Source organism: Thamnophis elegans, chromosome 6, assembly GCF_009769535.1.
Source record: "Thamnophis elegans isolate rThaEle1 chromosome 6, rThaEle1.pri, whole genome shotgun sequence".
NCBI lineage: Eukaryota > Metazoa > Chordata > Lepidosauria > Squamata > Colubridae > Thamnophis > Thamnophis elegans.
The window spans coordinates 29,874,416-29,900,229 of record NC_045546.1 but is presented as its reverse complement, the minus strand read 5'-3'; the positions used below and the strand labels follow the sequence as shown (position 1 = coordinate 29,900,229).

The following is a 25,814-nucleotide window of genomic DNA, read 5'->3' as shown; positions in this document are numbered from 1 at the left end:
AGGATTTCATGCAAGAAACAAAAGATTTTTCAAGTCAGTTAACGCTTTTAGGAAAATAGCATATTGTACCTACAAAAGAAAACATTGATCTGCTAAATACAGAGTTTCAAAAAGGAATGGAAAAAGTAAGATTATGGTTTCTTGCATTTGGAATTTCCTAATATATAGAAATAGTTTTTTTTTTAAAAAATTGATCTATAAAAGTTTTCATTTACAAGTACATAAAATCTAATTGTGTTAATTTCTGCTAAGTACAATGACTATCAATCATCTATGTAATTTGTCATTTACATTCATAACTGACTTTAGTTACAGGTTTGAAAATGCAGGAAATAACAAGTTGATGAAAAACAAAACAAAACAAGAAAACAGATAGCATATCCAATACATCTATGTTGGCTCTTAATTTTATAACTTATCTTGTAAATCTCATAATAGTTGCTGTAAAATGAATATCCAAAGTTTCATCATCTTAAAATCTATTATAACAGAAGGGAAACTTAAAAAAAAACTAAGGTAAAACATGGGTGCCATATGTATTTTCCTCCCAATATTAAAAAAATATTATTGAGTTATGTATTTGCAATATTTAAGAAGTCAATACATTATTTTTATGTGAAGAATAAAAATATGGTACATCCATATATATTGCATGCTTACAATAATATGCACACATAATGTGGGGTGTTTTTTTTTCAAATCCAATGATTTGTTCTGAATGAATATTCTAATTTTTATAGGGGGGGGGAATCCCATAATATCAATGCCGTAATATCAATGAGATTTCTGGATGCAAGAATATGCACTCCTAAGCAATGATGAATTTCACACATGGAAGCAATTATTTTGGTTTTTACAGTAAGCTCTCAATCCAAATTTCAAATTAAGCTCCCTTTTGATGCAGAAATTCAGTTGGGAATGAGTCACATGTCCAAATGTATCAGAGATACTTTGAAATATCGTGTATATCCTTTAAAAACATTTAAGGCTACATCAAGAAAAGAATATTCAGATCCACATAGTTCTTGTTGCTTATGTGATTACAGTATAAATGGATAATGCATTTATTAAATACATGACTGATCACAAAGAATGTTTTTTGATACAATTGATGCTTTTAAAAAAACTACTATTGTCTAGGGGAAAAGGAAGAAAGTAAAAAGTAATGTGAAGAAGGCAGCATTTTATTGTAGAAAGGACGCTAGCATCATCTGTGTTCAGTTCCATTTTACATTAATTAATAACCTATAGTCAATTTATAGCTGAGGCCTAGCTATGTATTCTAAAGAGTTCTCAGAACAGACAGGATCAAAATATGAAGAGTATAGCACTGATAATGTACACCACAAAGATCCAACTATCTCTTAAACCATGAAAAATTTTATGCTTTATTATCTTTATCAATTACTCAATACGACAAGTTTCTGCATCAGTAATAGAAGCCAAGTAATTTTAGTCACAACAGATGAAGCCTACCAAAATTAAAGAAAAGGAGCAGAGGATCTCCAGCAAGTGACAAAACCAGAATTGCTATTATTATTTAACTAATTTAGTAATTCATTTTAGGACAGAAGAATTATTCATGCTTTGTTTCTAGCTTCTGATTTCAAAAATAAAATCCAGGAAGCAGTACTATATTAACGAAATAATGAAGGAGACTAAATCTTCCTGAGTAATTGCTCTTCAAACTGCTGGATAGGTTATTTTCTTACCTTACACTATGTCTTCTGCAATCTGACAGTGTCATTCAATCAGTCACTTTAATGTCAGCTGCTCTTTTATTATACAGAATACAAGCAATAATGAAACTGTGCTTATCTGCCTGTCTTCATTCCATATAGTGTCTATATTTATACACTTATGCTTCTATTTGAAACTATATTTATCTACTTTATCTGCCTACAGTGCATCTGTTTCTCATACACACAGACAATATATATATATATAAACACATACAAATATACATATATTTATATATATAAATACACATTGCACTGCTCTTAGCTATTTTTCTAAGAGAAGCAACAGGATAATAAAAATGTTGAAAGATAGATATGACTAATTAATGTTGTTCATATAGATGCATAGAGTATACACAGACTCACAAAAACATACAATATCTCACAAATAACAGCAACAAAACTAATTTTAGCCCAAGCAATGGAGTACTTGGTATGATACAAACTTCTCGGCATCATATGTAACATGGGATTTAGAACTGTTCACTATATAATTCCCTTATGATGTAATTATGGATTGGTGCAAAGCAACAGCTGCTAATTCTTACAGAGTTATATCACCAAGTTACTCTGGCTAACCTCACTGTCACAATGCTAGAAGTACTGGCACATAGCCTCTAATACTACCTCTGCATAAAACCATTAGCAGGGCTATGCCAAAGAAACTGGCAGCTTTTTCTCATAGCCAGTTTGCAATAGTAATTCTTTCTTTAAAAGTGTTAAGGTTGCATTTCCATGTAAGATCTCAATCTCAAACTAGGCTTTTTATTACGGACAAAATATCTCACAGAAATATAATTGTTCACTGGGCAAAAATGGTCACTAACTATTGTAACAATATACAGTACATTGAGGCATTATTTACTAGCATAATAATATAAACATTAAAATATATAAATTACTGCTGTCAATGGTTCTTAATGATTGAGAAGGCATTGTGATTTGACCTTAAATTACAATGTCAATACCATTTCTAACCATCCTTCTAGTTAGCTGACTAACTAATGGGTTAATTATATACCATGCCAAAATACAACTGATTTTCTTAAGGGATAGCTGAAAAAAAAATATTTTTTTGAATCTACAACCTTAGAGAAATCTTTAAACTAAATAATAAAGAAACTATGAATAAAATACACAGTTTTCAAGATCTCTATATTCTTCAGAATGATAATTTCATATTCTCACAAATAATCGTGGCTTTTACTAAAACAGAACTAGTTATCTAGCTCTTGTTTCTTAGAAATTTCTGAAATTAATGTGCAAATAGTACTAAGTGATTGGCAAGAAACAATGTTATTTTCCAATTTTCCTACTTCGAAATCTATATATCAAGATTTATCTAAGGATGTGTAAAACATATGTGCACAGATTTATTTCAATTATAGACCATTTATTTTCCTTTTCTATGAACTAATTTTTGAAAATATTAAATAACTTTCATACAATTTAATTCATTCTTTAAATCACTTTTAGATCTTTCATATTTTTTATAAAATATCATTAATTTTGTGTTTGATAGAACATGTAAACATTCCTACAAAAGGTATTTACTATTTTTATCAACATAAATAGCAAACTCATGAAATACTAAATTTGAAAACATGATGTTACAGTTAGCTAATTTTAATTTTATTATATTATTTATTTATTAATTAATAATAAAATGCATTAATTTTATTATAATAATTATTAGGGACTTTGTTACTGGTTAGTGGCATTACATATTTATAAAAATATTAAGACAGTGAAAAAAGTACTGTCCATACAATATGCATGTGAAAAAATATCACACTCTATTATTTTAAACCAAAATTGTAAAATACACAGCAAAATATGTGTTTTATATATTTTATAAAACAGACAATAAGTACAATTCACAAACAATAATGAATGCCTATTTCATAGGGGCAAGACATCAGAAACAATTTGTGATATTTTTACAAGATTTTAATTTATGACTGCATCAATATACTGTCAAATTTCAAATACTTTATTTAAATAATTTTATATTTTCCAAATATCATGTAATGTCCATTGATATTAAATGCAATACCTGTTTATATATTCAGAACAACTGGCTATTACATCTAAATAATATCTAATTAAGCATATGTAGGATTTTTCAACTTTGGCCAATTACTTAGAAGTTATCTTGAGTTCAGCATAATTTTGGAGTATTAGCTAATGTATGTAAATGAAGCACTGAAGAATTATAATCAAATCACGTCTAATAATATGAATTCCCTTTAAACAATTAAGACTGGAAAGATATATAGTTGACTTCAAATATACAGTATAAAGATGCAACTCTATTTTTCATATTGCTGTAGAAGTAGTACCACAAACTGATTGTAACAATCAGGTTTTAATCTCTAAAAATATTATTCTGGTGTTATGATGCTATCCTATCAAACATTCTATACAAAACACAATGTCAGCATTTGGCTATCCATATTCTCTCTGAAAATTTAGAAAAAGGAAATCTCTTCTTAATTTATCAGTGAAGCTAAACATGAAATAAGTGAGTGGAGGTCCCTCCCCCAGATAATTTATACCAAATATAAGAGGAAGGCCATTACCTAAATGACGGAAACCAAAGCAGCCCTCTCGACAGATCATCCTGGAAAAGATGCTAAAATCTCTTCAACAACTGATCATTGACACTTCCCAAGAAACAAAAGCTAAAGCTGAAGACATTCATGTTGCAACTTGGCAACATTTTCATATCTCTAGGCACTAGCAGCTTTTTCATGTGCCCATTTTTTTAAAAATTTGGAAGGATAGCCAATTGTATGCTTTCAAAATATGCTATCCCACTAATGCCCCAACCATTATACCCCCAACTGTACAGAATAAATTAATTAAAAGAAAACAGTAAGAGAAACATTTGTCAACATCAACAACCACGTTGTGCACCCTTAGGAATTTTCACAATGACAGAATTTAATAGTTTAGAATGCATAGCTTTTTGGAAAAAGTAAAAACTCCACAGTATAAAGAACAAACAGTTCCATTTGAAACAGAAATATCGACAGATGAAGTTCAAAATGGTATAAAGGACTGTCCAAATGGCAAATCTCCTGAGATTGTGTGTGTGTGTGTGTGTGTGTGTATTCTATAAATCTTTTCAAGAGTTTATAGTGCTGTGACTGTGAGTACTTGAAGTGTTTGGTTACTACATAAACAGTCAAAATAGACTTATATGGAATGAAATTGTATAAATTCTGATTATATTAAAGGTAAAGGCTCCCCTCACATATATGTGCTAGTTGTTCCTGACTCTAGGGGGTGATGCTCATCTCTGTTTCAAAGCCGAAGAGCCAGCACTGTCCGAAGACATCTCCATGGTCATGTGGCTGGCATGACTAAACGCCGAAGGTGCACAGAACGCTGTTACCTTCCCACCAAAGGTGATTCCTATTTTTCTATTTGCATTTTTAAATGCTTTAGAATTGCTAGGTTGGCTGGAGCTCACTCCGTTACGCAGCTCTAGGGATTCAAACCACTGAACTACCGACCTTTCTGATTGACAAGCTCAGCATCCTAGCCATTGAGCTACCACGCCCCTTTGATTCCTGATTATATTAGACCATTATTAAAAAATAATATCACACTGACAGGAATATTGTCATGAAGGGTGCCTAACTAGAGACATCTAAATCAAAAGGTTTAGGGATAGGGTCTCTTTTCTCATTAGTCAACTACCCTATTTTTTGAATATAAGATGCACCATCCCCCCCCCACAAAAAAGAGTGAAAATCTGGGTGCGTCTTATACACTGAATACAGCATTTTAGGCTTCCTGAAACCCCACCCCCTTCACAAAAACGGACGTGCAGAGGCTTTGGGAGGCCTGCAAAGTGCTCCTGGATATTGGGGAGGTCAAAAATGAGTGAAAAACAGTCCATATTTTGCTCATTTTTGGGGAGGAGCCAGTCCCCAGGAGCACTCTGGAAGCCTCCTAAAGGCTAAGCATGCCCCTTTTATGGCAAAAAATGAGCTGTTTTTTTCTTGTTTTTGCCCCCCCCCCCCCCCCCCAGCCTCCAGGAGCACTCTGCAAGCCTCCTAAAGGCTATGCATATCCTCTCTTTTTTTGGCAAAAAACAGGCCAATTTTTGCAAAAAATGGGCTGGGTTTTTTGCTCATTTTTGCCAACTCCAGCCCCCAGGAGCACTTTGTAGGCCTCTCAAACTCTCTGCATGCCCTGTTTTTCACAAAAAATGAGGGGGTGGGGTGGGAGGGTTTGGGAGGTCTTCAGAGTGCAAAAACCTTTTTAAAAAATTTACCTCTTCAAAATTTTGGTGCGTCTTATACTCCAAAAAAATACGGTAATTCACTAACAAACATGGTCTTTCTACATTTCTACATTACACAGTAACTTTCATAACATGAGCATTCCTATTTCTATTTAAGGATTTTATATAAAGCAAATATAAGTCTTCATATTGTTCCAAATTTAACACCGACATCCTGATTAACTTGAATGATTCACAATAAAACTGGGATGTTTGATTTAAAACTAACAGTTTACGTTTTTGGAATGCAAGGCTCTAAGATTAAAGGTCAAGTTATCATACAGTTATATATCCTCATTTTTCAATATATAGATGACATAATTATAAAAAACTTTTCTGGACTCTGATGTTGCAGTGCACTAAGAAAAAAGCTAACTGCTTTTAAATTCCTTTTTTTTTCTTCTGCAAAAGGCCATTCATGGAACTAAAATATCTTAGAGGTCCAGAGAACTATATTTAGTTTTAATGTAAATATGACTGAATTGAACATGATGATCATCCAGGAAATGACAGTCAAATTTTCCATGTCAGTGGTAGTATGAGAAGTTCACATAGCTAGGGATGCAAAGCTCATCCAATTAAATTATGTATTCTAAATTGAAACATGGAACAATTGTATATAGCATGGAATGATACCAAGAATAAAGAGCACCAAGATTCCAAAGACAGAAATAAATTATAAACTGTCAGAACTGGAAATTCTATAACTGGGCAGCTGTAATTTGATATGTTTGGAACTGTCTCTGTTTTGCAGAATTCATAACAGCTCCACATGGCAAGTTATGAAAGAATGATATTCCACTGTCTTTCTAATCTGACTTGTATCAAATATGTTCTGTCTTCTGAAACAATTAGATAACATACCAATGAATCTATGAGGAATTACAGTAAAAAGGGAACAGATCACTGAGTACACAGCAAAATATATAGTCACCCATGTGCAGATAGCAAAATGTTGTCTAATACTAGAAATACTCAGTTTTTGCAAGATTAAATTGAACTTCAAACTTAAATGTTCTATACTCTAATTCTGTAAATCTCTAAAAAAGAAATAGATAATAGAATTATCACCAAGTTCAGGCTGTGCCTCGTTGTATAGTCATGCTGTCCACATAACCACAGAAGTATTTTCAGACAATGCTGGCTATTTTGGGTACTTTACCTTAAAGGCTACCTGAAAAACTTGGACAGTGCTCATTTGCTCTGAAAAAGACTTTCCAGGCAGCTTAACATGCATCCAATGCATGGTCACATGCATTGACTACGTATGACAATGTTGACCTATTTTAGTTTTTTAATTCAAAGAAAACGTCAGTTTTTAATATTTGTCCCTTAGATTACAGCAATATTGCTTTCAAAGTATAAAGGAATTATTTCTGTCTTAGCAAGCACCTCGGACTCTTTTACACACCATTCTATCAAAAGTAAGGTTCTACATTTAGGCAAGAAAAACAAAATACACAGGTACAGTATAGGTGGCACCTTGCCCAATAGTAGTAATTGTGAGAGGGATCTTGGAGTCCTAGTGATCAACCATTTAAATATGAGCCAGCAGTGTGCAGCAGCTGCCAAAAAACCGAACACAGTTCTTGGCTGCATAAACATAGGGATAGAATCAAGATCACGTGACGTGTTAATACCACTTTATAATGCCTTGGTAAGGCGACACTTTGAATACTGCATTCTGTTTTGGTCGCCACGATGTAGAAAAGATGTGGACACTCTAGAAAGAGTGCAGAGAAGAGTAACAAAGATGATTAGGGGACTAGAGGCAAAAACATGTGAAGAACGGTTGCAGGAACTGGGTGCGTCTAGTTTAATGAAAAGAAAGACTAGGGGGACATGATAGCAATGTTCCAATATATCAGGGGCTGCCACAAAGAAGAGGAAATCAAGCTATTCTTCAAAGCACCTGAGGGTAGGACAAGAAGCAATGAGTGGAAACTAATCAAGCAACTTAGAACTAAGGAAAAATTTCCTGACAGTTAGAACAATTAATCAGTGGAACCACTTGCCTCCAGAAGTTGTGAATGCTTCAACACTGGAGGTTTTAAAGAAGAAGAAAGTTGGTCCTTACCTGAATGTTGCTTTTCAATGGAATTGTGGGAGGGGCTACATGTGGGTATTCTCAAAGCCTGATTGGTCCAAAGACTGAGGTAAATTATTTAATACGCCTCCTTTTCCCTTTGGCTCCCAGTTTCCTTGATGTTGCAAATTCCAAACACTGCAATGACAGAAAGACAACCAGGAGACCCAACCTTCCGCCTAACTGACTACGTCTAACTAGGGAGGGATGTAGCCCCTCCCACAATTCCACTGAAAAGCAATGTTCAGGTAAGGACCAATGTTCTTTTTCCAGTGGTAATTGTGGGAGGGGGATGGGATGTACCCAAGCTAAGACCCAGGGTGGGAAGCTAAGAAATAGGAAGTGAGGCTACCAGTATCTGCTGTAGGACCCTGCATCCAAAGGACGCCTCAGCAGATGCGAAGGTATCCAGCCAAAACTGGCGAATGAAGGATGTTGGGGAGGACCACGTGGCCACCCTACAGCTGTCCTCAAATGGGGCTCTGGTGGCCCACGTCACCAAGGTAACAGCACTCTGCATAGAGTGGGCTGTGATCCCCGAAGAAGGGGTCTGTCCTGAGGCGTCATACGCAGTGACAATCGACTGTCTCAGCCACCTGCCAATAGAAATGGAAGAGACTCTGGCGCCCAAGATGGAGGGCTGAAACAAGACAAAGAGAGCCTCGAACTTACAGAAGACAGCCGTACGCTGGAGGTAAATCCGGAGGGCATGCCAACCGTCTAGTCGGTGCCAAAGGCACTCCCTCTCGTGGAAAGGCGCTGGGCATAAATTTGGGAGTATGATCTCCTGTGCTCTGTGAAATGGGGAATTAACCTTCGGGAGGAATGCAGGATCCAACCGAAGGACCACCATATCTTAATGGAATGTACAGAGATCCTCTTTAGATGATAACTCCCCCAATTCAGAGATGTGCCTGGCAGATGTCACCATGACCAGGAATGCCACCTTCAGAGTTAGGAGTCTAAGATGAACTGTCCATAATGGTTAGAACGGGGCCCCCATCAGAGCTCTAAGAACTAAGGGGAGGTCCCACGTGGGGAACCTATGAACCATGGGCGGGCACAGGTTAGCCACTCCCCTCAGGAACCTTCTGACCAGCGGGAGTTGTGAAAGAGGAGAAGGGCCATCCCAGCAATTACCAAAGACAGCGCCAACACTTGCCGTCACAGGCCATCCAGATCTTTCTGTAGAAATTCTAGTATTTGAGAAACCGAGGCCCTAGCCAGAGGGATGTTGAAGAGGATACACCATTTGACGAACGCCAACCACATGGATTTGAGGGTTGAGGTTTTATTCAACTTGTATGCCACCCTATTCCCAAGGGACTCAGGACGGCTAACAAAACCAAAGGGAAGGGGGGACAATACAAAAGGGAAACAACAAAAACAAACAACAATACAAAACCAATTTAAAAGCTCTCAACAAGCACACCAGTTCGAGTGGGGATGGAACTCAACAGCCCCAGGCCTCCTGGAACAGCCAGGTCTTAACGGCTTTACGGAAAGCATGAAGGGTGGTGAGGGTCCGAATCTCCACGGGGAGATTGTTCCAGAGGGCCGGAGCAGCCACAGAGAAGGCCCTCCTCCGGGTAGTTGACAGCCGGCATTGGCTGGCAGATGGAATTCAGAGGAGGCCTAGTCTGTGGGATCTAATGGGTCTTTGGGAGGTAATTGGCAGGAGGCGGTCTCTCAAGTACCCAGGTCCAATACCATGTAGGGCTTTATAAGTGAAGACTAGCACCTTGAAGCGTATCCGGAGACCAATAGGCAACCAGTGCAGCTCGCGCAGGATAGGTGTAATGTGGGTGTACCGAGGCGCACCCACAATTGCTCTCGCGGCTGCATTCTGGACAAGCTGAAGTCTCCGAACATTCTTCAAGGGCTGCCCCATGTAGAGCGCTTTGCAGTAGTCCAGTCTTGAGGTCACAAGGACGTGAGTGACTGTTGTGAGAGCCTCCCGGTTCAGGTAGGGACACAATTGGTGCACCAGGCGAACCTGGGCAAATGCCCCCCTGGTCACAACCGACAAATGGTGATCTAAAGTCAGCTGTGGATCCAGGAGGACCCCCAAATTGCGAACCCAGTCTGAGGGGCGTATAATTTCACCCCCCAGCCTGAGAGTTGGAATACATGGCCAATTATTAGAAGGGAAAAACACAAGCTACTCGGTCTTGTCAGGATTGAGAGCAAGTTTGTTTACCCCCATCCAGACCTTGACAGCCTCCAGGCACTGACACATCACGTCAACCGCTTCACTGAGTTGGCACGGGGCGGACAGATACAACTGTGTATCGTCTGCATACTGGTGATATTTTATCCCGTGCCGCCGAATGATCTCACCCAGCGGCTTCATGTAGATGTTAAACAGGAGGGGGGACAGGACCGAACCCTGTGGCACCCCATACTTAAGGGGCCTAGGGGTCGACCTCTGCCCTCCAACCAACATCGACTGCGACCTGTCCGAAAGGTAGGAGGAGAACCACCAAAGAACGGTGCCTCCCACCCCCACCTCTCGCAACCGTCACAGAAGGATACCATGGTCGGTGGTATCGAAGGCCGCTGAGAGATCAAGGAGCACTAGGACGGAGGCATGGCCCCCGTCTCTGGCTCTCCAGAGATCTTCGGTCAGTGCGACCAAAGCAGTTTCCGTGCTGTAGCCAGGCCTGAATCCAGACTGAAAGGAGTCTAGATAATCGGTTTCATCCAAGGACCGCCGGAGCTGGGAGGCCACCACTTTCTCAACAACCTTCCCAACAAAGGGGAGGTTGGAGACTGGACAATAGTTATTTAAAATGGCTGGATCCAAAGACGGCCTTTTCAAGAGGAGTCTCACCACCGCCACCTTTAGGGGGGGCAGAAAGAACCCCTCCCAAAGGGAGGCGGTAACTATCGCCTGGATCCAGCTCCGTGTCACCTCCCTGCTGTTCGCGACCAGCCAGGAGGGGCAAGGGTCCAGTACACATGTGGAGGCACTCACTGCTCCGATGGCCTTGTCCACTTCCTCAGGAGTAACAGACTGAAAGTCAATCCAAAGATGTCGTTCAAGACCTTCCCCCGGTACCTCGGCTGGCTCTGCGCAATTGGAGTCCAGGTTTGTCCGAAGCCAAGCAACTTTATCCGCGAGAAATTGGACAAACTCCTCAGTTCTGCCTTGTAAAGGATTGCCCGCATCCCTCCCTTTCAGAAATTGTAGATCCTCGTAGTCGACGGGTGTCTAGACATCTCAATGGTAGCAATGACCTTAGAAGAGAGCCTCAGGAGGCTCCGCTCATGTGCCAAGTGGTCAAGTGGAGCCACTGTGTTTTCAGGTGGATCAGGACCCACTGGCACAAGGAGACCTCCTCCTGAGGGATCCTCCATGGGGTGGATATTGACAGCTGGACCAAATCCATAAACCAAGGCCGTCTGGGCCAATGTGGAACTATTAGGATTATGTCTGCCCTCTCTGTTTCTACCTTTCTCAAGGTCCCCGGAATTAAGGGAAGGAGAGGGAAGGCGTAGAGTAAGCCTGTTGGCCATCTTCTCCTGAGGGCATCTGTTCCTTCTGCATTCCAGGTTGGAAACCGCGAGAAAAACCATGGCAGCTGTTTTTGCTGGGGTCGCAAAAAGGTCCACCAATAGTGTGCCAAAGCAGTGACAGATCATGCGGGACAACTTAGGGTGGAGCTGCCACTCCCTGTGGTCTATGGTTACTCAGCTGAGCCAATCGGCTTGGTGATTGGACGTCCCCGATATGTGCTCCGCCACTATTGATGACAAGTATCTCTCTGCCCAGGAGCCGAGCTTTAGAGCTTCGAGCCAAAGGCTCCTGGAGTGAGTGCCCCTCTGATGGATGACATGAGTGGAAACATTGTCCATCAGGAGGAGTATGTGGTGACCAACCAGAAAGTCCTTGAAATGGTGGAGAGCCAGTCGAACTGCCTTCAGCTCCAGCCAGTTTATGTTGTGGCACAGGTCTGAGATTGTCCAACAATCCTGTGCCAGTTGAGAGCGCATCAGAGCCCCCCAACCGAATAAGCTTGTGTCTGTTGTAACTGTGATTGTAACTAGAGCCAATGACAGCCACCACTGCAGAGAAAGTCACTCTTCCACTTGTTGAAGAATGGACGTTGGTGAGTTGCTCATGAGTCTTCGCTGGTACAGAATGAGTACAGGTCCTGGTGTGCAGGAGCGCCCAGGGAACTATGCCTATGCATGACACCATCTTGCCTAGGAGTTGAGAGCAGTCAAAGATAGATACTGACCAATTTGCGTGCATCTGCCACCCCAATGTCTGAAGGCTGATGCGTTAATCTGGGGACAGCTGACTTAATTGCCCATGCGGAAGTATTGGAATTCTTATGCAAGGTAAGTTCACTCTTTGGTCCTCAGGTTTCAATTTGTCAGCTACATCCCCTGACACCAGGGTCGAGAACATGAGAAGAGCTGCCACTGGGGTATCTACAGTGGGTACCTATAGGGCCTGGGAGAAGGCCTGCTCCATGTTGTAGAAGCAGTGATCATTATCCCCCGGGTTGGGAAATGTTAAGGGTTATGACCATTGCTTCTTTAGTACCTTTAAGAACAGAGGAGGTACTGGTTGTCAGTGGTAGTGTTGGAGAACATAGTGTGATTGGGATCCTGTGGCAGAGAAGCTGTCGGGGCCCCAGTCCCTAATTTAGTGGTCTTGTGGGCCTTGTGCAAGAGTGTCTTAAACATGGATAGGGTGAAAAGATCAGGGAATGCGGGCGAATCATGAGGGAGGGCCTCCTCATCCTTTGAGAACCCAATGTCTTGCTGGGTCTCTTCCCCCAAGGCGGAACCCTCACTAACCATAGAGGGAGATGATGGTATGGAGACCTCTCTTGTGTAGAATTAGAGTGTCTTTCATGGGACCTCATCTGGGACCCACTGTCCCTGTGGGACCCTCCATCTTTCTGGGGTGTGCCCCTCCATTGACTCAGGCCAGTGGCTATGCCCTTAGAGATAGCTGATGAGATAAGTCTCCTGATATTTCAGGTAAGAGTTCCACGTCATCAAGATCCTCCTCCATGGGCTTCTGAAGAGAGGGCCCTGGGGAGCCAGGATCATAGTGGGTAGGTAATCTTGGGAGGTACCCTCCAGGGGATCCTCCATCCCATCCCTGGACGCCTTCGGGGAGACAGAAGGAGATGGTGATATTTCATGCCCGGAATGCCTGCCCAGCCTGGATGGCGAAATAAGGGTGATGAAGGACTGAATCCCCTGGGGGGAGATTGAGAATGGTAAGAGATGGGTGTAAGATCTAGATCTATGGGGAGACCTGGGCCTGTTGACTTGGGCCTGCTTCTCGTCTCTGGCAATCTTTTTCTCTAGCGCCCGCTGCCTGTACTGTTCATCTCACACAGAAGCTCTAGATGGGCGCTGGGCAGAGAAAGTTTTGGAGGCTGCCGCCCTTGTCTGGGGACTGGAGTTGTCCTCCCCCACCATCTGAGGCATGGTGGGTCTCCAGAGAGGCCCTCTCAACATTGGGAGTAACCACCGCCATTACAGTGGAACTCACGCTCTGGAAAGTTGAAAACACGCCGCTTTACACCAGCTGATGTTGTGGCCATGGGAGCTCTGTCAGCTGCTTTCAACTGTGGCCTGCTGGCCTCAATCAGTGGCTGCTCCAAGGATTCAAAGATGGACACCACTTCTTGGCCGAGCACGCACAGACAAAATGGCCACTGCCCAAGTTGATCGTACCTCTCCAATAGCCACCCCAAACTCTCCTCTCCAGTGCCACCACACTGGGCTCAAGTCAATAGCTGAGCCTCGCCTCGCCGGAGCAGCCACCCCCATCGAGCTGCACAGAAGGGAGCCTGTCACCCCCACATGTACAGGGGCCAGACAGAACTCCAAGTGGCCGCAGGATAGGAAATGATTGTCTGGCCAGCGCTCTCCCCCGCGAGGAAACAGTAACTGATGGTCTCTGATGCCAGCAACTAATTTAGAATTTAGAGTAGAAGCTAATTAGTCAAATATCTATAATTTCCTCAAATGGAGCCAATAAAGGGAAATTTTAAACAATGCTTGGACCAAAAACTGAGAGGAAACTGGAAGCCAAAGGGGAAAGGAGGTGTATTAAAGAATTCCCTCAGTCTTTGGACCAATCAGGCTTTGAGAATACCCACGCATAGCCCCTCCCACAACTACCACTGGAAAATAAGCATTTGTCTGAAGTGGTATAGGGTTTGCTGCTTAAGCAGTGTGTTGAACTAGAAGACCTCCAAGGTCCCTTTCCAACTCTGTTATTCTATTCTAATTAGCTTTAATGCTTACTTTTGATAAGATTTTTTTCATTTGTAACCAAGATATTACAAGAAAATTACAATGAACATGAGATTTATGATTTCTCTTGTTTTAATAATATTGCATATTATTCCTCAAATCTCTACTCATTAAACTATTTCCAAGTTAATTTCTGTATATTCTTTTTATGTAATTATAAGAAGGGAGCTTGATTCCTGAAATCAACACTAAATTACAATAGCAGGGTTTCTAAAAGTATTACAGTTCATTATATGTTATATGTGCTTTGTACATTCTAAATATTATACACCTAACAACCAATTTAAATATATTTCTACTTTAGTCTAACTGCTAATGAATTTGACTATTGTTATTAATAACGGACATATATGTTTTAGCCCCACTACGTTTTAGAATAATAAGTAGTATCTTTATCTGACAGAATGGTAGCAAAAATTCTATTGTTTAATGTATTTATTTAATCTCATTATCTAGAAGATAATAACACCATTTCTAACTATAAAATACAAATGGACTTCCATTCTTAATTCTAGTTTACTTAGAAAATTATTGAATGCTTTGAGATAATGCATTCATACTGATAATACTGTAAGACATAGGTTGTCATGTTAATGGGTACACAAATTTTAAAGCTTTATGCAGTGAATTACCTTTATATTATTTAGTTATTTTCATAATGTATCCAAGTTCCAAACAATCATTTATTTTAACCAAGTGAAAACAAACTACTATGGAATAATAAACAATATTAGATAGATGTGACTTACAAACCTTGGCACTTTTTAATATAGTGCACTTCAACTTTCTAATGAACATTATTCAAAAATATTTGGAGGAGGGGGTCTCATACTGTGATCTTTAATAGCAATATTTAAATGTACTTTTTTCTTGAACTGCAGATTCTTGGAAAAGATAAATGCAGCAGCAAGTATTAAGTAGGCTATTTTTGAATCTTCAATCCTGGATTTCACCAGCAGTACAATTTTACGTGACAATGTTATTAAAAAAAACAAAACCAAGTTCTTATTTATAATAATCCTAATATTTAGTAACAAATTCAATTATACTGAAACTATTTTAAAAAGTTGATATTTAAAATTCACTATATCCCTAAAACATTCTTAGCAGGTGAAAACCTTAACTTCATTTGTTGTATTTTCTTTTATTCTATTAATGTTTTAATTAATGCTACATATCTAGCCTATCGTCCAGCCATTTCTTTCTAGATCAGAAAATTAAAAAGCAACTAGATTTATAAATTAAATATAGTTTTAGAAATAATTTAAACTTTTTGCCTTTTTGTAAAGAAAGAGATTAAGACTTAGATGTCATTTGGAATTTTTATTTTAGATTACTGATAGTCCTTTTGCATTATATTATTAATAACTTCTTGGTACTGCAGTATCTTTCAGACGTCAAAAGAAGGATTATAATAGGTATATGATATGAACAGATATACCTATTATGGGACTTTTTAGAGAGTCAGAAAGTAGTTTCATATTAATAACTTTGCTGAATAAATAAAACAAGAAAATAAACAAAGTAAATAATTGCTGAAGTAATAAAATGATTGAATTGTGAAAAAAAGGAATGAAAGATAGACAGGAATGTTCACATCAAGAGTGATTATGAACAATTAAAGCATGTGTTAAATGTATTAAGTGGAGCTATTATCAAAATCATGCTGTGAAAAATTCAACAATTTTTGTGCAAAAATTCTAATTTGTTACATATCTGATGAAAAAGATATACCATAAAATTGAATGATTGAATGAACATATGCAATTAAAGGTTCCCTTTTAAGGCAACAGGCTTTGAAGATAGTCATATAGATGGACAGAAAGATATGCATTGTAGCTATTGTAGCTGCTGTATGAGTTAAAATTTGCTATGGCTTTGCCAATAGTAATATGAAACAACATAAAAGCAAAATCTGCTTTTGAAGTGTGTTTGTCCTTATTGAAGTGTGTTTGTCCTTATTGGTTGCATTGGTTGGTACCTAGTTTTTACACAGCAAAGCTATCTATGGATAATGAATGAGGGGTTTATTGTTCAGTCGTCTTGTTGTAGAACCTGATCCTGTTTTGTAGTAAGTGCAAAGGCAATGATTGGCCCATGGTTATCAGGCTAGGGTTCTGTGCCCAAGAAGGACTAGAATTTAGATTTCTTCATTTCTAGTTCTGTACCTTACACATTATACCAAACTCATTCTCATGAATGCGTACCGTTCAAAGCCCATAAATTCATATATAATACTGTACATGTTTCAGCTATTATCAAACTTATTTTAAAGTGTATAAGTGTTTCCTTAAAACATTGTCAAGCTAACACTTAAATAATGAAAGGTAGCCTGCAAGAGAAGATTATAAAGAACAATTCGTTAACTTTTCCAAATCAACAAATCTACACCAGGTCTAATGACATTTGGAAGAACAATGAAAATATTGTTCCCAGAAATCTACATTCTGTCAGGGAATCTAACTCACACTCTGCAGATTTCCAGTTTCCTGAACTCTGTACACAGTAACCTTGGAGACTATAACTTCATTAGTTTCTCTTCATTTGCATTTTGATCAATATAGACCCACAAATCCCCACATAAGAACAGAAAACATTGTTAGACTTTTACATTAGACACATAGATATTCCCACTTTTTAAAAGTCATCTTTAAAAATGTATATACTGTTATGTCTACAATTGCATGAATGTGTGTGTGCGCGCATACACACACAACACACACACATACTTTTAGACACTCAATGAGCCAAAATGAAAAAAGGACAGTAGTTTTTAGCAATCAAATTGCTTCTCTGTTCACCTCAAATACACTCATTTTCTTTCACCAGCTTAGTCCATTTCAATATTCCACATTTTGCACTTTATATTGCATTTTGTCACAGACCTATAAAAAGTTTGCCAGACAGAAAAGCAAAAGCTTGCGCACTTTACTTCCCATCTTGTAGAGATGCAAAGAGACACTGTCTGTCACAAAGTGTTCCAAATGTTCATAATAAGCTCTGATCCTGGTTGCTGTGAAGTCCCAAATTAGCTTTTTAGAAGGCAATTATATGCATCAGGTGCATTAGATCAGAATCAAATCTTAACTGTCGTGTATGCGAAATACTATTTTTTACAGTGTTAATGTTATGAATATCTGTGAGATTTCACAAGATAAACACCACTGACTGCTTTAGATCCAGAAAACTCATTAAGAAGATAACATGTCTACACAGTTCAGAAATATAGTGTATTTCCAGCATACCTTCTCTACTTTCACCCACTTAAATAGGTTGTTTGGACTTAAATGCAATAGCAAACAGAAGTCCAAGAGGGGAGACTAGCAGAGGAAAGAAGGAGCACAAAGATGCAAAAGAAAACAACACATACAAAAGCAAACAGAAACAACAAATGTTGTACAAGATGTTTTATGATATACTGTAGTGTTTATCTTGCACACACTAGTGCTTCAAAAGCAAGCAACAAAAATACCCTTTTTAATAATAAAAAATGTTATGATCCATAAATTTAGATTGTAGACAAACTAGATTTTAAGGATTCTAGGCGAAATCCCCAAACATAGAACTGATTTAATTTTGAATATATATTTATAATTTTAAAATTAATATGCAGATAGTGTCACATGTTTAAAGGTGTCATATGTTATAAAATAATCAATGTGGTCTTTCTTTGTCTAATTTAGCAAAACACGTATAATTTAATGAATTATGGTTACTTTTATTACTATATTCTTATAATACAGAAATATGTTTTTCAAAAGTGGAAGGTAAGCATTGTTTCTACATTCAGGTTTCAAGATCACTGTTCAGTTTTGGTATGGAATTATTACTGTATCGTATTATAATTATAACAACATAATAATTTATTTATTTATTTATTTATTTATTTATTTATTTATTTATTTATTTATTTATTTATTAGACATATACCGCTTCATAGAGCTTTCAGCCCTCTCTAAGTGGTTTACAGATTTTTAGCAAATTGAGTCAGAAAATTGCCCCCACAGTCTGGGTCCTCATTTCACCCACCTCGGAAGGATGGAAGGCTGAGTCAACCTTGAGCCGGTGAGATTTGAACCGCTGAACTGCAGATAACAGTCAGCTGAAGTGGCCTGCAGTACTGCACCCTAACCACTGCGCCACCTTGGCTCCTATGATGTTTTGATAACTGCCATTCTTAGTTTACTATTACAATAGTTTCACTATTGCCTGGAAAATTTGGATTTCCTCTAATAAATTTCATTAGCCAGGTCAGTTTTAGCAAACTATCTAGAATGAAGAGATAAGAATCAGAAAAATACATTAAAAAAACACATTGAAGGTGGCATTAGAGGTCTGTTGATATGTGTGACAAACCTTAGATATTTGTTCTTGATTTTGTGTACTTCACAAAAGTACAATGGTACCAAGTTTTTATTTGAACTTGAGTACTATTTAACAAACCAATGTTTGTTTATTGAAGAGATATTTTATTGCAAATAGTGTTTCTTACATATTAAGATCAATGGTATCAATTGACCCAAATTAAATTTGGCATAGTTTTCAATAGGTACAGGTTTCTATTAATTGCCTTAATTAGATATAGTTGGATGATATAACATTAAAAATGATTGAAAAAGTGATTTGCATTTCGTGCAAATCAGAAACAGGTTGTGGTTGTTTTAAGAAATTCACTTATTAATACAGAAACATTGCTTTTTTCATTCTCATATAAAGATCAATAACAAATAAAACAACAACAACTCTTGGCTATTTTAATGAACAAATATACCATGGTTTTGCAAGGTCCAAAATACTCATTTTCAAAGCAATCCAAATAGGCATGTACAAGTTGTTGAGTTGTGCTTGGTCAAGAGGCCCTAGCTGAACACTATATTAGGTTAACACAATTGTATTAGTTTAATACAATTGTGTCTTTAGAACATAGTACAATTCCAGTCTTCTTAACATTGAGGACAGTTCTATTATATAGATATTCTCATGAGACATATGCTGAAATCAAACCACTTTATTTTAAGTCTCTTGAGTTTCATTTTAGCAGCAAAATATGATTTGGGAAACTTACACACATAGAGTTTGTTAAAGAAACTATTAAATAGTCATTATCAAATCAATGCTATACAATATTTTCCACATGAAGAACATCATCATACAAATCAACAGCAATAAAGCCTTCTCAGCTATAATGTGTTTCCAATACCTAGCATGGAGCCTGATTATCTCTCCATATGTCAATATAGTCAGTTCAGCTGGAGAGAGCATATTCTAGGTTCCATCTACTAAGAAGTATCAACTTATGGGACCAGGGAGCATATCTTCTTATTAATGGCTCTTGCCCTATAGAATATATTCCCGAGATTTGTATTGCTCCTATCCTTATTATTTATCTCAAACTGATAAATGCTCCCAAACCCTGAGAAGGATGGGAGTTGATTAGCTACTTGTTGCATTTTTTTGGCTTTGTGGTTATTGGTGTCCTTCCCCGCCCCCCCCAAGATATATTTTGATATAAACACACACATATATACATACATAAATACACAGCCAATGGCCATCCAGAGTTACTTTGGAGTTGATCATTATCAAAATTGAAATAATAAATAAACATACCATTCTTTAACTATACCTATATATATTATATTAAGAAACAAATTTGAAAGCTTGTAGCTGACAGCAGAATAATTAGGAGAAAGAATAGCAGTTTTGGAATTGTATTTTCTTTGTAGATTTCAAATAGATCATAGAATTATTATTCCAGGATATATGGTTGAATTTCTGTTGTTATAGTACACATAGAAGAAAAAATAAAAATAAAACTCTTTAAAACTATTAATATGACTGAAAAACATAAATGTTTTTAGCATGTTGCAAGTTTAGTTTTTGGTAAAGTCAGTTGCAGGATTCTGATTACAAATTAATCTACTATTAAATATCAAACCACACAAGATACTGTCGAACTATTGCTTTATTATGCTGATAATATTTAATAATAAAGAAATACAAATAAGTGCATAACATATATACTAAAGTTCTCTAAAATACATTACATGTCCAGCACAGAAAGTATGAGAATCATATTCAAAATGAAATCATATTTTTCATAATGTTTAGGTTTTTTTAAAAAAATCTTAAACTTGTAGCCGCTTATAGGATGTCCCTATTCTCTAATTCAAATTATGTACTATCCAAATTTATTTCTCAAATTCTAAATATTTTACTAATAATATATGTTCAATAAAGGCCTTCTCTAACACACACAGACACAGACACAGATACAGACACACACACGAATTTCAAAGGATTCTAGGTTAACAAGATTAAACCATATGCATAAAAAGTGTACTTAAAAATCCAAGTAAATTGTACTACTTTTATAAAACAGCAAACATTTTTAGTTTCATTTAACAGCTGAGTAAGAGTAATGATATATTCCTTTATATGATCAATATTAACAAACAAGCCTAAAATTAAAACTACTCTCATGATGAGAAAGATTTCCTAAAGATTTAATCATTAATATCTTAATTTTTTCAAAATATTTAAAAACCAATTTAGGAACTGCTCTCAAAATCTCTACCAGCGTTGAAATTAAATTCAGTCCTTGCAAACTTAAAAGTATTTATGTCATGTTAATATCTTCTTTCACCTGGATGAAACATTTGAAATGTTTTCAGTCACTAAGTTGAGTAGTTTCTTGAGATTCATAGTCCTCAAGTATTTAATAGCATATGAACTATTTATGAAACTTAATATTTTCTCCACAATCTTTAGAATCTTCCTGCCAATTGGCATATTTGACTTACTCCAATGTATTCTATACTCTGAATATTTATCATTTAACTGTTTTATTTCTAGTTCTATAGATTATTACTAATCATTAAAAAAACAAAAAATATAACCTTCATGTTATAAAATAGATTCAAATTTAGCTATAGGGATTACTTTAATATATGAATTATTGTCCTGGCATGTGGAAGGTGCAGAATTTCTCAGCCAAAACTGAGGTGCAGTTACCTGCATTGAAGTCAATGTATTACTAAGTTGATACGATTTGGAAAATGTGTTCTAAGATGTCTGGGACTCTAGATAAACAATATAGCCAAAATAGTATATGCTTTATAGAAATATAAAGTGGGATTCACTAGTAGGAAAATAAGATCCAATCTCAAGTCCCTGCAGTTAAATTTAATTTGTAGAAATTGTTTATATTTTAAGAGACTGATTGGAGCTTTTTAAATCCGAATAAATTAAAGTTGCCTTATAGGAGCAAAAAAAGTTATTAAAAACATAACATTCAGATCCTTTATTTTTAAAAAAAAATTTTTTTTTTTGCTATTTTGCACCTTCCTGTTCTCTTGATTTCCTTTTAAAGCTGTCTCTCACCAAGTATTTCAAGGAGAAAATGCTAAATAAAGATCACAGCCTGTTCCATTGTGCCTCTTCTTTTTATTTTCCTTTCTTGCATTTGTGCAATGTTATGGCACCTATTAACTACCAATGTTTTTAGAATGACATTATACAAGGTGCAGGCTGTACCACTGTGCCCTAAAAATATCAACAGCTGCATTAGTCTCACAATAATTAATGGCAGGCATTATGCAAATGACAAGTTTTTCACTGCAAAATAATGACATTTCTTCATTTTAAACAGAGTTATGCAAAACAATGAATTGGGAATGATAAATCGCAAAGGAGAATTAAGAAAACCGTAGTGTTCTTGCTCAGACAGGCCAGCAAAATACTGAGAAACAATTTAGGATTCATTGCTTGTTTTCAAGGCTCTATTAGCAGATAAAATCATAAATAGGCAAGCAGTCAAACCTATATGAGGTTTCATCTTCCATTATTTGCAAAAGGATTCTACTTAATTGCAAGTCAACACTCAATTTTTTTTCTTTATTAATTTAAGAAATCATTCATTCAGAAACTGAAATCATCAGGAAAATTAAAAGTTTCTCACGTCATTCTTCTACACATTAACTCATTTCTTATGCAAGCTTCACAATGTATAGCAATTACTGCCGCTCAAAATAACAAAGTCATTTTCAATCTACTTTGTTGCTTTGTATTTGATCATTTTGAAGCATATTTGTCTTATTTAGCAATAGATTTCAAAGCAACAGGAGGAATGAGCTAAGCAAAAAGTCTTCATTTTTCATTTCAGGATATAGAAAACAGAAGTATAATTTTCTATATATATAATGAAAAAAATTGTCTGTAGACCAGTAGAGTGTAGGCTTATTTGTCTGCATTACTTTGAATTCAGTGAGAGTTTCTCCCAAAGAAGTGTAGAGATTTGAAACTAAAAAACTTTGAAGATAATTTTTATGGTAATTTTTTCACATTTTTTTACAATTCAATATGCATTATAATTGAATAATATGCATTATAATTGAATCATTCATAATAATGTTAGTTGTACTGAAATATTATAAAAAGTAACAAAAGTGGGATATACTTTAATAAATAAATAAAATAAAAATATTAATGCCTAAAATTGTGCAAAAAGAAACCATAAAACTTTTTTTTACTTTTGTTTTTTATTGATGATCACTATAAAATACTTAATATACATACTGTATAGCATGTGTAAAAGTTTACAGCTCTGAAACATTTCAAATTTGAACTAGATTGTTTCAAGCATAAAGGAACTTCTGATGCTATTCAGACTATTTTAGAAATGTTATTATCTCAAAATAACTAATAGACTATTTCCAGACTATTCAAAATTGTACTGTAATACCTCTGGCAATGTTAGAACAGCTATTTTAAAATTGAAATTGGATATCTGAATTCAAGATATTTTATTTACCACTAGAATATATACTACTGCAGTAATCAGAATGCTTGTAATTGTCTATATAATATTTCTGTATTAACTAAAACTGGCTAACCATTAGGTTGGAAGCTAGCAGATACCTTCCATTGTGCTTGTAGGATTTTGTTTTGTTTTTTGTTCTTACTACTTAATTTTTTAAAAAATTATTTTCAAATTGAATTATAACAACATGGCAATATTTCTCATTTCCATTTTATCACCGCTTCTGGGTACTGTTATCAGACCTCCAGCAAAAGAAAGAATTGTCCTTCTTTTTGTTCTCAAGTCTCCATCCGGCAATCATAGCCTTAAAATCAAACATTGTCAAGATTTTATTTTGTAAACCTTATCTCTTCCTGAGCCACTTGTCTCCATGGCACAATGCTTCCCTAACAAGTGCTAACAGGAAGTTAACAAACTCTGTTATCTTATTTAGTTGATTAAAACCCTATCAGGATGCATCATTACCTGAAACTGATAAGAGATTAATCAGTTACACACTAGCTCAGGATGATCTAGTGTCTGGATGGAAAAACCAGAACCACAGTGAATAGTTCAAGCTAACTACTTTATTATGTTCTTTCTATAATACAGGAATCTCCTCAGTCTGGTTGTCGACCCTGAAGATACTTGGAACCCTGACACTGGCAGCTTTTCCTTGAGAATAAACAAATCACTGGTATCAAACTCGATCATGTCACGTCCTGTATTGTGATGTCTCATGACGGTTTTTCCCGTTGTGGGGCTGGGCTTGGCATGGCATGCGCGTGACGCATCTGACCCATGGGTTGCCAGTTTGTCACCTGTGAATTAGATGAACCTCTAAGGAATTCAGGGAGGTAGGTCTAGTTCTGAACCTTTAACAGTTGCTTAGTGATTCTAGACTAGTTCTGTTCTTAATCCCTCCTCCTTTTGAGGCTGGGTAGTTCCCAACACTACGGTTTTTTTCCCCCTGTACATTACTCCTCCCTCTTTTATCTGCTCTTTCCTTAAGCAGCATTCCGCCCCCTCTCTCCATCTTTCAAAGCCATTCTCAGATTTCACTACATAATGGCTCTAGCTCATTCCTGCCAGTAAAAAAACTAATCTGACTGATACTAGAAAAAATAGGTTCGTATACATGTAGCTTTTCTTTTATTTATTTCCTTGTTTTGCAGTTTTTTATTCAAATATCTGGTAAACCTATTCTGGTGTCCCAATAGGTCCAGAGATATTCTTTCAAACTTTGCAAACTAATGCTATATCTGAAACCTGCCCAACAAGGAACGAACGAACTGAAGAAAAAAAGGAAGACTGGAGTATTAGAAAGCATTATAGGAAATCAGACAAGCTACTTGGAAGCAGTCTCACCTTTCAGTAAAAGGATATTTTGATTGGCTACACCTATCATTTCTGAAATTTTGTGAATCTATGATCCTATGTGCACAAAGTAGACAATTTATTAAAGCCTCTTATTTCAAAGGCTGTAACTGAATTAGCTAAAAAAATCCTGTTTTTCTTTGTTCCTTTGTCTTTCATAAAGACTAAGTGAAAAGCAAAGCTAGCCTTGTTGCCATCTTTAAAAAAATCAAATTCATGTTAAGATAATATTCTAATTAGGCTAACCAATAGGCTAAGAGTTAGTTACACAAAAGAAGAAATGAACAGGAATATTGCTAACTAAAGGCTTAAATCATATAGTTTATTATAATTATAATTTTATAATTTTAATTATAATTTTAATTTCTTTTTAATTACAGTTTTAAGATACAATGTTGGAGGACTAGTAGGCATTCCTTTTACTTTACACTCCAGAAATGTAAATTTCTGAACCAATGAATACATTTGGAAAAGTTTTGGGAGGACTTACATAACCTTGCTGTCAAGGTTGAGCCTATCCATTCACCAAGTAACTATTATTTAAAATAAATATATCCTATATTTCTTGCAAGAGCATAAGTAGATGTTTATAACATTTATTGATACTATTTTTTCACAAGGCAATCCTGAAAGTGACTTCAAACAAAAAATTGAGGATATGTTTTCTGAAGCAGCCTTCAACTTTATGGGGAATTTGGGGTCAGTAAAAATAAGAGGGCGGGGAAGAGAGGGGAAGAGAAAAGAGAAGAGAAATAATAGCCTAACTCTCTGAATGTAGGCTTAAACCTGGTTGCCCAAAAGTTACGTGTTATAGTTTTCCAAAACTACAGTGTACAAATAGATTTTTTAAAATATCCATACTTACATAACTTATTAGCTATTTGAAATACCTTGCAAATACATTGAAAGGAAGGATTCCATCTTCTTTTTTCCCATGATTCACTTTATGTCATTTTAAAATCCTCTATTCTTCCAGATATGTCAGATTGGAAACTCCATAAATTCCAGTCTGTGCTGGCATACTAGCTGGAAAAGATGAAACTTGTAATCTAACGTATTTTGGGGGTGCTATTTTGGAGAAAATATTTTGCATTACATAGTTAGGGAGGGGGTAGGTAAGAGAATGGTTCTTGCTTCTCATTGTGAAGTTAATAACATTTTGCAGTTCCCCTTAAATAAAATCCAGCCTATGCTAGATCAATAAGAATGATGCCTATTTCCCTA

The 25,814-nt window shown here is 36.6% G+C and overlaps 1 protein-coding gene across 3 annotated transcripts in view; it reads right to left on the bottom strand.

Annotated features, from left to right (window-relative positions):
• ZBTB20 (zinc finger and BTB domain containing 20) overlaps window positions 1–25,814 on the bottom strand; it is a 501,160-nt gene that overhangs the window by 269,117 nt on the left and 206,229 nt on the right. The gene's annotated exons all lie outside the window — the stretch shown is intronic.